Source organism: Mytilus californianus, unplaced genomic scaffold (assembly GCF_021869535.1).
Source record: "Mytilus californianus isolate M0D057914Y unplaced genomic scaffold, xbMytCali1.0.p SCAF_13, whole genome shotgun sequence".
Classification (NCBI taxonomy): Eukaryota; Metazoa; Mollusca; class Bivalvia; order Mytilida; family Mytilidae; genus Mytilus; species Mytilus californianus.
In genome coordinates, this window is record NW_026262615.1 from 31,575,740 (window position 1) to 31,588,349 (window position 12,610).

The following is a 12,610-nucleotide window of genomic DNA, read 5'->3' on the forward strand; positions in this document are numbered from 1 at the left end:
CAAGTTGTCTCTTCCTAATACGATCTATCTAAATGACTGTTGTATGAAATCTTTCTTACGAAATAACATAACACATCGGCAACAAATGTTACAAATATATATATTTGAATTATTACCCATTACAACAGACAAAAAGAGCATATCTGCAAAGTCAACCATCTGCTTGCTACTATACATTATGTACTGTGTTACAACCCTAGATAAAGCCGACGAGGAAAGGCATTACTCGACTAACGAGAAGTGTTATAGACTAGTTGGTCCAGTTGTCTAGGGCAGGTGTTCGAATCCCGATGAAAGAAGAACAAAAATAAAGATTAACATTTTTGGGCTAAATTTGAAACGAAGTATACATTAATTATTGTGTTCGCCCTGTATAACCATTGGTTATCCGATGGGGAACGTCTGTCGTTAAGTTGTCACATATATAGATGTGTATATATACATGTGTATATATACTGTGCAAGAAGCATTCCTAACAGTCAGGTCCTTTAAATTAAGCAAATTAAGCGGATTTCTTGCACCAATGATTCTGTGACAAAGCAATTACAAGACCTTGCTGGCCATCTTATAAACAGGGGCTACAAAAATACATTGATAAAGGCTTCTCTTGTGCTAACAACATCAGCTGAGACGACGTTTATGTGTTGAGTAATAAAAGAAAATAACGCATGAACCAGTGTTAAAGGATAGCTATACTACTAAGGAATGCATTTATATATGCGTCATTGTGTTTGTTTAGATTTGGCAAGACAGACGAATGATTATAGGGATATTCAGTATACAAGAATGATATCAAAGTAATACATTGTCATTTTACTTGTATATGCATTATCAGTAGTTTTAGTGAACAAAATATGTAACACACAAGTAAAACTGCTGAAAAGTTATTCAACTTCCTTAATGTGTCGTCATTTGTAAACATTAGTTCATAAACAACTTACTTTAAAGGATTTAAATAACTTTTATGTATCACATCTACTTCAGTGTTGTGTTACTGTTAGTTTTAAGAGGTAATGACAATGGCTGAAGACATGTTGTGGATTATCCTATTAGCTTGTGTTTTTGATATAAAATCTGTGATAGGTAAGTAACGAAAAAAAAAGTTTTAATTCAATATGATATTGTCAAAAATTCTCATTGTATAAGAAATTAGCTGATTGTCTTGTTCTATGCTGTTAAGGATTTAGGTGAAATAGTGTAAAAATTCTTTTACATGTATTATTAAAACATGCTATATAAATGCCCTCGTGAATGAAACTGTCCAGACGGGAATTTGACTATAATTCTTTACTTTGTTTAATTTTCCTGTTTACAAAAACTAACAGATATATACATACATGTGTATAATTATAAATCAATGTCAATATATATCGCATCTTTTTTTATTCTACTTCCAAAACTGAACAAGTGAAAACTATTAGTCATATGTGTCAACTACAAAAAGAATATTAATCAATTATTTGTGTATTTTGTGTCGCTGGATTATCCCACATCTTCTTGTTTAGTAGTTAGCCAATCGAACGTTTATTTCTTTTCCTGTAATTGTTAATTTTGCTCCTAGATCCTGATGTATTTCTGTATTGGTACATCACAGTTGATAAACAGGTGTTTAGTTTGCAGAGTAGAGATATGCCCATATTTTATTGGCAACAGTTTTGTCTGATATTGAAGACAATTATTTAAATCTTTAAAAACACATAAATTTCATAGATTTTTGACGATTTATGAAGACCAAATGATGACCTTAAAATGTTTCACCTCTGTTGCCGTTTGTCTTCAAGGCGTACTGCAATCCAGGTTTTTTTTTTTTTTTTGCTGCTGTGTATACCCACTCCTTTCAACCTAATCGCATTTCATTCGTGTACAAAACATAATCTCCACAAATTTACATATACTCTAAGATACCGCTTTTAATCTACCAAACTAATTGGTCAAATTAATGTTAACAAATTACCTGCTGCTTTTATCTTTAACTTTTGCCTCTAATGTAGACCATGGTATGCATTGAAATAGATCAATATTTCAAAATAAACAAAAAAGTTTATAACAACAAAATTTTATAAACTTTAAATGTCATTGCATAAAAGCATAGAAAGAAAGTATATTTATATTTTTATTTTAGCATATAGTTTTCCATCTGATCAGGCTTTTCACACAGACAGTAAAACATGGAAAGCTGCTTCTGATAGATGTGGCAATAATGGATTAGAGTTTGACGAAAAGACGTTGAAGAATATTGCCATGCTGCAAGATAAAGAATTTTGGATTGGAATGGCTATTTACCGTATAACTACATCATGGATTGAAATTCTAGGTAGGAAAAAGCGGGTAATTTTGATAGCAGAAATAACTTAATCATGTTAAATATCCAAATGATAATGTGAACAGTAGTAACATACAGAATACCAAACCAATGAGATACATTTTGTTTTCACTTAACCTAATGATTTAACAAAATGTAAAACTATTGATAGCTTTACAAAGACATTTGGGAATCCAAGCTCATACTTCCAATCATTCAGAAAATTACGTCTATTAATAAAACAGAATGTCATTATCATATTTGATTGTAATTGTACAAAGGACATTTACTTCTGCTGGCAACTCTGGACAACGGGAACTTTAATTTCTGGTTTAAATAAAACAAATTAGTGTAATAATTTCGTAACTTTTACTTTGAATTCATTTTTACACTTGAATGTTGAAATCATGTACTACTTTATTCAGACAGAATTGGATGGTATTCATTATTGCGTTCAATCATGATGATGCCATCTACATCTATTGTAAGTTAGTTTTGTTTTTCGATGATTGTCTTATTGACGTATATCCCAAACCAAACCAACACCCTTTATTATGAACAAAAAACCTGAGCAGTTTGGATGATGGTCATTCCTTTACATAGGCGAATCCAGGGGGCTGTGAGGCCCAGCCCCCCCCCCCCCCCCTCCTTTTGTGGGAAAATTTTGGTTGATTGTATAGGGAATCACTGAAGCGTGACTGGAGGCCCCCCCCCTTAGATCAGTCAGCGGGCCCACCCCCTTCCCCCCCCCCCCTTACAAACATTTCTGGATCTGCCACTGCTTTATCATCTGTTATCATCCTGTCAGTGTATGTATTTGTTTTCATATTGCTTTTAATGCGATAGGCAACTTTTTGATAACTTGGAATTAAGTTCCATAGATCATTAACTATACAAAAGATGATACTCTCGGAAAAAATAAAAGGGAACATATCTTAATAGTATACATACATACATAAACATATGAGATATACTCGGTATTTTTAAAAACATGTCTCAGCACACCACTTACACTTACTCTGTAAACTACTAAAAATATATAAGTGTCTTACTTCTTCAACAGAACAGATTTCATGCAAATCATTACGCTAAACTATAGTATTGAATGTTCAAGAAGCGAAAATTAAAAATCACAGGACTATTGTACTCTTTTTTATTCTCATTTCTTTACCAAAGTTGTATTTATTTTATTATGTTTCATTCGTCAAAGCATTGCATAATTTGCTATAAATCACGCACAGAAATGTTTCATGTTGCTAATGTTTGATTATGACGGTGTTAAGTTCAGTGTGTTTTAAACAGGTTGTTATTCAGTGCCAGACAGACAGGATACTAAGAACAGTCCTTCAATCGTATCATGCCAAAAACAATGTGAATCATATCAGTTCTTTGGTTACAGTGTAAGTATTAATTTACTTTGAATATGAATTTCCTGGCTACTTAATTTTATTGTTATATTTAATTCAATAACATTTGAATAAAACAACAAAAAATGAAACAAACAAAAATCCAATAAAATATAAAAATTCAAAATTTATAAATACCTAAAAGAATACAAACCAAAACTCATTTGCAAATCACTTTTAAACCTTCATATACGTATGTCTAATAGTTTATTCGTGCCGCCATAATTGATTATGAACGGGATTAGTGTTCTTTTCCTATATTGTCAATTTTCATTTCCTCGATTGTGATATTCTATTGGCCCTTTCTAGTGGTATGTATATATCACTGTTGGGTCATAATGATGCACAGTTACTTTATTTTATAGCCTGAATTGAAACTTAGTGTTTTGTCTCTTTTATTAATTTTCTACATTCAAATTCTGATTTTTTTTGTTTTGGCATTACATTAAATCAATTATTGTTGAATTGTGTTTGACTTTTCCTTATGATCTCGTATTGGTTGATTTGATGATAAGGGTGGGGGGATGAGCGCTCAGAAAAATGTTTAACCCCGCCGCATTCTGTCTTAAGTCAGTAGCCTGTAGTTTAGTTGTTGTAGTTGGTTCAGCTATGTCATATTTGTTTTTCGTAAATTGTTTTGTTATAAACTAGGCCGTTAGTTTTCTCAATTAAACTGTTTCATATTTAGTCATGTTGGTGGCTTCTATAGCCGATTATACGGTTTAGGTTTTTCTCATTGTTGAAGGCCATATAGTTACCTATATTTACTTACATCTACTTCATTTGAAATTTGTTTGATATATCTCATTGGCAATCATACCACATCTCCTTACTCATTTCTATACCAAATAAGGTGCACCACCAATTCCCAATTACATATATTTGATTGTTTTGTTTATAACGGAGAAAACAGTCGATCGGTCATTCTTGTATACAATATTCTAACAAAACCAGGTTAAACCCACCATTTTTTTCTTAAAATGTCTTGTACCAAGTCAGGAAAATGGCCATTGTTATATTATAGTTCGTTTCTGTGTGTTTTACATTTTAATGTTGTGTTTCTGTTGTGTCGTAGTTCTCCTCTTATATTTGATGTGTTTCCCTCAGTTTTAGTTTGTAACCCGGATTTGTTTTTTTTTCTCAATCGATTTATGAATTTCGAACAGCGGTATACTACTGTTGCCTTTATTTCTAGACCACAAAAGGCACTCTACAAAAACCTAAATTAAATATTGAAATTAAATACAGATATATCATCACGACAGTCTAAAGCTAATTTTAAGTTCAAAGATCAATAAAAAATGTCAATCAATTTTAGTAATAGTTGGTTTAAAATCAAATGATTCCATTACAATATATATAAAACGAATGCATGCACACAGAAGTACATGCAAATGAAAGACAGCTGTGTACACAGTGTCTCATATGTAAGAAGCATAATAAAAGAACACACTACCTTATCTCTTTCAGTTTCATAACTCTTATTGCAATTACATATCTTTGAATTTGTTTGATCAAATAAAGCGAAATGAATGCAGCAAATGAAAGATCATAAACAAATTTAACTTTGATACATTACATATGTTTTTTTTTCTTTTAACAGAAAAGATCCCTATGTTTTCCTATTTGATTTTTTTCTAATCTGAAATCCGAAACCTTTTTTAACTTTCTTTGTGGAACGTATTTTGCTCATTGTTGAAAGGGGTATTTGATGACTTAAAGTTGTTCAAGTTTTTGTCTTTTACTGTTTCATGGATAATTGTCTAATTGACAATTATACTTATACCACATATCCTTAGCCTAATCTTTATATTCGTATTCGTCACATTAATATGTTCTCAGTTCTGTTGTGGTAGACTGATCTAAAAAATCTCAAATATCAGTCTGAGAATATATCTCAAAACTTAAACGGTTTTTTATGATTAATCATTTCGTAAAAATTTTATCATTATTTCTTTTTTTTTTTTATCTCAGAATATCAATCTTTATTCTTTAGTTTCCAATTTCAAATTTAAATATTCAATCTCAAATTTTTAAACTCGGGTTGTTTTTCTGGGCGATCCTAAACTTTAAGTACGACATTTCATTTAATTACAGGAGTCAACAAAGAAATGTTTTTGTCAACATAATCATGATAATGAACGGAACTCCTACAATATAAGTGGTTGCATAAAAGAAAATGATTCGAACTATTACTTCATTTATAAAGGTAGGTATCATTTATTGTTAAATGCGAATTTTAACATGATCACATACACCATTTCAAAAAAATAATAATCGTATTACGTGTAAATTTTAAATGGAATATAAAGTTATATTGACCATATTGGTGTTGATAGAAAAAAAGTAATTAATACTTGTTTTTAACTTTGTTTAGACAATTTAGCCGTGGCGCTGTCAGTTTATTTTCGACTTATGAGGTTGAATATTCCTTCGCCTCTCTTTAACTCATACACAGTTTGAAATCTATGATAAGCATTTATTTCAAAGAAAATGAATCTAAGAACAGCCCTGTTAACATTTACTTTAGTTGTTGAACTGCTTGAATTTTGTACATTTTTCTTAACTCATTTATATATATTTTTCATTTTTCCTCTCCGTGGATGCCTTGTTTTAACTCAGGCAAAGTTGATCTTAGACGGATTTGGCTCTTTTTAGGTTATTTTTGGTCATATAGCTCTTCAATTGTTTCGGTTCTTATAAATCCTTGGCTTTCAATTATTTGGCTTTGAGCTTTCCTGATGAAGGTAAATCCAGAAAAGCGCTTCGGACGCATGAAATTTATATAACGTGTTGTTTTCATTTTGTAATCTTTATAATGCCTTAGAATTGTAATTTTTTTTTAACATTTTACCATATGTAGTATTTACTGGGCATGTTTCTAACAATGGCGATGGGGAATGTACGACTTTATTCTGTAAGACAGGAAGCAATGGATTGAAGTCAACTAATTGTAATGATGATACAAATACAGCAAGAATCAGTAGATGTAGTAAATATTCTTTATTATTTGTAAAAATAGATTTTTGCAAACACTATATATTATATGCATAAGAAATTTAAATGAGCTTTAAATGACACCTACAACTTATGAGAAACAAAATCGGCATGAATTTAAACTTAACGACATGTTCCTAACCTGGATCTGCTCCTTTTTTTAAATGGTGAACTGCTATTTTAATACAGTAAGTTTGAGTTGTTAATATTTTTCTGCAACTTTCTATTTCTATGATATGTGGTGTTTAAATGTTCGACGAAGGATTTTTCTTAAACTTCTATGAAAGACTTCTTATTCAATGTACTTTAACATTTCAATTTTAATGCTTGTGGTTTTAAAGTTTTTACACGCACACAAACGAGACAACACTAAAGTAATGCGAAGGTGTCTATAGATATATTCTTCTTCAAATGATATCAACAGAAGCGGCAGTTTACCCTTGGCTCTTATTTGACCTCCAGTTTCTAAAATAGCTGAAGTCGTATCAAACGTGGAATTCAAACATTGTATCTATATATTTTTCTAATGACTTCTGCTGTCGAAAATAGGCTACTTATGAATATCCTGGCAAAGAGATTATTTGATTTAAAAGCTTTACGTTATTATCAATATCATTTTATACACTTACATTGGCAAAAGATATTTATACAACTGTGCAAAATGTGATTGCAATTCACCTTTTGGCTTCAGTCCGGAGTATGTATTTCAAATTTATTTCAATTATTGCACTTAATTCTTTAAATTCATTTTACTAAAAATCTGTTAAAAGTTAAAGTTTACCAAATTTCCTACCAGAAACCTTCGATGAAATCATTATGCACAGCCTGACTTTACATCATGCCCATCAAATCCTGTATTCAAATATAACGTTAAGCACAAATTTTTATCATTTTACTTATATTTCCTCTAAGATGATCGATACAAAGTTGGATGGGGTAAACCGTATTTAACAAGCAAACAATTGTGCCTGGAAAGATTTCAGCTTTTACTTCCACCTGAGACTTATTGCAAAACGAACAATCATACATTCGAAGGGATCCCTTCATGGACCAACGTTTTTCGAGCCAAAACAGAGGCTAAGCTGATAAAAGGTAAAACAATAAATAATATTATATTTTAGATTATGTTTTTTTTTGTACTGTTACCTTTAGCAAATATAGATAAATAAATAAAAAAAAATATATAACAAGGAACTTCAAATTTTTATATTCATTTATTCTTGAAGTTAAAGGAAAGTTTGGAGGAGTTTTACTCATTATTTAAGGTTTAGTCTTCATAAGCATAGTATTATAAGTATTTCACAATTTCGTAAAAGTGTTAATTAGTCAAATTATAACAGCCACTTAAAGACAATTTTATGACATCACCATGAAATAAACTTGTCATTGTTACCAGGATTAAAATTATGTACACCAGTTTGGCGTTTCGCGTACACAAGCCTCACCAGTGACACTCGAATCAAAAACTTTAAAACCACTACGAAGTGGAAGGCCATTGAGGATTTATAATTCCGTAAGGCAATCTATTCTTGGGAAAGAAAGTTCTTGGTTTTTTTCGAAAAATTCTGTTTTGTGAACATTTTTAAAACTTGCCTATACTATTATATGCCTATGAATGGAAGGCAACACATGATGAAGATACTCAAATTTTTATTTAAAATAAAACTTATGAAATTTGTCAGGTTTTCGTAAACATTCTTAACAAAACAATATTATCAAATGAATAAAAACCCACATTGTTTATTATATTACAGATATTTTATATACTAGTACAGAATGGGAAATGGAAACGGGGAATGTGTTAAAGAGACAACAACCCGTATATAAGGTATAATAGCTGAGCAAAATTGACGCCACACTAAGCTCTGAAACATACAAAGGTACCAAAGTGAAAAAACACACCATATATTTATACCTAATATGTATAGCGAAACAAAAGTTTGTTTACAATAGAAACTAAACTAAAATTTGGGTGAAAAATAAATTCATTTAATTAAAACTCAATTTTTAACATTCCTCAAATTAAACGTCTGATACCGATTCAAATGTACACGACATGAGTTATTGTAGTATAGTGTATCATGTACTCTTTCTACTTAACATAGATAGTGACTGAATATATAATTATTGTTGACACATGTTTACTAGTATTTGTATACTGTTGTAAAAGGACCTTTGTAAGTTGTAATAACCTGTTTCGGACTTTGTTGTTATATTTTAGCTATAAAGTAAGTTTAATCTATACTTCATTAATACTTCTTTATGAATGCATATTTAATAAGTACAGATGATAAACCATTAATTTTTTTTCCAGCCGAAGCAGGTACAAAAGAACTGCTTTATTGTTTAGCAGGCACGATAACAGAAAAAGGAGTGCTTCATATAACCAGACGAGCTTGTAATGACCAGTTACAGTTTGTGTGCAGAATAGGTATATAAATCACGTATTATCTAGTTAATTTGTCCTTATATATAACACATTATGGAACCTTGTTGAACCTAAGGTATAGTCTTGAGTAAAAAGTAGGAATTAGTAGTCACATTTTCTCGAATTTCTATGTTTATATCATAAACGTTTATATATGCATGCATGACAACTAATTTCATAGCTTAGACGAATTTACATATATGTAGTTCAGAATACGATAAGGGATCATTATTTTCACAATTTAACGCACTAGGATCGAAGAGACCTTTGTCATACTGCTTCACAGAGCAGAAGTCCAATTCTAGTGACAACTAAATATGCATGTATGGCTATATGTCTTTTGGGACCAATTGCACTTCGCCATTTTCAAGGTACAGCTTCTTTAACAACCCCTAGCTAAAGCTCAATTGCCGTAAAATACCGGAGAAAGGCTCAAACACAACTTTTTATAAAGGTTTCGCTTTTTTTTTGGCTTGGTTTATACTTTTTTAGAAGGGAACGTTTCTCTCGGTTCAATATTTACATCTATGTGCATATGTGCATATTGGATAAATGATGAAAACAAAACGATATGTGGTGCATTCTAGCGAGTATCGTAACAATGGAAAGAGAAAAAAGACTCTGATGAGTTGTGGCAACGACACAGTGGGTAGTATCGGTCGCGATATTCCCATATAACATGTGAAGTTTTGATTTTTTTCCGTTATAAGCGTCAGTGAAGTTGCTTTACAATAAACTTTCAAACGCGTAACTTATGCATTGATATATTTAAACATCATACGATGAGGCAAAAGGTTAGTTTCATACTAGGATATTGCCAATCGAGAAACTAAAATAGTCACGTGTTTTAGAGTAACAGATCTTCCACTTGTGTCAATTCCAAGAAAAAGATCATGACATAAAGCCAACAATCTATTTTTGTCCGTTCCTTTAATGTCAGAGTCAACTATGGTGTATGAGATAGAAGCACGCGCTGAAAAGTGGGTCTTTGCATGATAAAACTTCTTCTTTATATCTGAACGTGATATTAAAGAACACGGAAATATTGTTTAATGTTTGAATGATTGGTATAAGTTCTTTATGATATGAACTGTTATTGATCAATAAGTCCAGCATTTATTTTAAATAGTTTTAGGTTCATTTGTTGTTGGAATCAGTACTGTTAATCACAAAGTATGATTTTTCGTGACTCCAAGTAAGACGTGTGTGTTTTTAATTTTTATGATTGAAGAAGTCACGGTAAAATGAAGAGATTTTTTCGATCTTGCTATTGGATTTGAAGCAACATGATTTTACTGATGTTCAAATCTCATAAGCCGATTAACGAGACACAAATCAAGGTATAAACAGAAACTGTTGAAAAACTCCACTAAGTCAGGAAAAGATTTGATAATAGTAATTATTGATTTGTATCTTTCCATAAACAAATTATCACATGTCTAAATAACAAAAATATATTTTCCAAATTTATTATATTCACCTTAAATGTTTCAAACAAAATGGAGAACGCGGTATAGATATTGTAGTTACATAATCTTTTCAAAAAATGTGTTCACCATTTTTGTAGACAAAGCATCAACAATCTCTAACCAAAGCGTAATTACAACAACGTTAATGGAGAAAGATTCTAGCGCCAGTTTTGATATAGGTACCTACATTTAATTAAATTACCCATCTGATTTTGCCAGCTAGTTATTGTTTTTAATATAACTGAGTTCTTTTGTTTAACGTGTACAACATAGAACGTTTGATGGATTAACTTCTAATTATAGTCCTTATTAATGATCTAGTATTATTTGCAATTCAATGAATAGACATCTATGAGCACAATTATTTCGTGCATCTTATCTCATCATTTTAGAAGAATACAAATGTACCAATCCCTCTCAGAAATAAGACCTTCAAGTCCTTTTATATATCAACAAAGTTTGATTTACCTATAATTGTATTGTGATCGGTTATAAGTGTTATGCAATGTCCACATATGTGTTATAATTGTTTACTTTTCTTGTTAGGTCCAGTTATTGGTGGCATTGCAGGTGCTATCACACTATTGGCTGTTTTGTTTGTGATGATTTTTTGTAAAATAAGGTGACATTATATATATGTGCTACTAGTATATTTAAGAATAGTGTTTTAATTTTCCTTAACATTTACTGTTATAAAAATAAATCTGAATTTGCTGTTGGTAAATATATCAAATTTCTTAGTTATTCACCCTAACCTAAATATAATACCTTGTGACTAACTAAGTCATACGCTGATGCACTATTACACACGGATATGTATCATTTTTAAACCGCTGTAAACTGAAATGCGTGCCTGGAAACTTCTTATTTTTCCCAGGGTATGTGGCGTTTTGTTGCTGACTCCCTAGTTATCAGTATGTTATTTTATGGAATTGTCGACTTCCTTCTTTTTTCGATCTTTTTATTTTTTTATTTACAGTATTGTCTGTTTGTGTTCGACTTAAAACTATTAATATTCCTTTTGTATCTTCTACTTGTTTTCACAGATAGATCTAACATTACATGTTATTTTTTTAGGTCATGTGGATTTTTCAAAACGTCTAATACGGATAGGCAAGAAGTCCTCAATATAGTTCTATGAGCATTTACAAAATCCAGAAGTTAGAACAAGTGTGACGCCGACATCTAAAGAATCATATGGCTTAGCTTCAATCAATTCAAGCAATACGTATGCACGCATCAACAAAATCAGAAAAACGGATTCAAAATTACAAAATTCGGATCAAAAACGTATATTGAAACATCATACGGAGACTATGATTGATTAAATGGTGTATCGAAACGGCGAACAGATTCAAAAGAAAATTTATATGACGACAATGGCAGGGAATCGTAACGAAAATGACCCAAATTACGACAGTTCTAATTTTGGAGAAAGAAAACTTCAATTTGAAAACGATGCGTATGATCATACAGACACAGTATCGCAAGACGGAACTACGATTATTCATCAACTCTCAGATCAGAAAATAGAAATGAAAATGATAAAGTAGTCTAACAGCAACATTTAATTTCCAGAAAAGAATATTAGTAATGCAGTTCTAGGGAATACGAAAATAATCATATGTTACGTCTGTTATTCATATAGTCTTGTGTGTTACTCTGATTTCAGTTGATGACTTACTTTGTGTGTTTATCTCTGATCCATGCTTAAATGATCGCTTCCCCTATCAATCAGACATCCACATCACGGTCATCTTAGATATTTCTTCGTCATCATAACTTTGTTAAATCAATTCAGATAAAGAAATTTTGATAGTCATTATTTTCTTTTTTTCTCCGTGGAGCACAAATCAATACATAAGCTATTTGTAGATGAATTAAATTCAATAATCCAGATCGGTGTTTCAGATATCTGATGAATAGATAAAACTGTCTATATTTACATTTCATCAATAAAAGAATTGTTTAATGCGAATAAACTGACATGATTTTGTTTTGTATACTT

General features: G+C 30.9%; 2 long non-coding RNA genes across 2 annotated transcripts; both read left to right on the plus strand.

The window, feature by feature from the left end:
• The first annotated feature begins 2,126 nt into the window (after positions 1-2,126).
• On the plus strand, positions 2,127-5,916 carry LOC127723512 (uncharacterized). Its single transcript, XR_007992119.1, has 3 exons — positions 2,127-2,314; positions 3,605-3,702; positions 5,806-5,916. It is a non-coding gene; the product is annotated as an uncharacterized LOC127723512 (long non-coding RNA).
• A 4,781-nt stretch (positions 5,917-10,697) lies between these two features.
• LOC127723513 (uncharacterized) lies at positions 10,698-12,365 on the plus strand. Its single transcript, XR_007992120.1, has 3 exons — positions 10,698-10,781; positions 11,149-11,224; positions 11,680-12,365. It is a non-coding gene; the product is annotated as an uncharacterized LOC127723513 (long non-coding RNA).
• Positions 12,366-12,610: the final 245 nt, after the last annotated feature.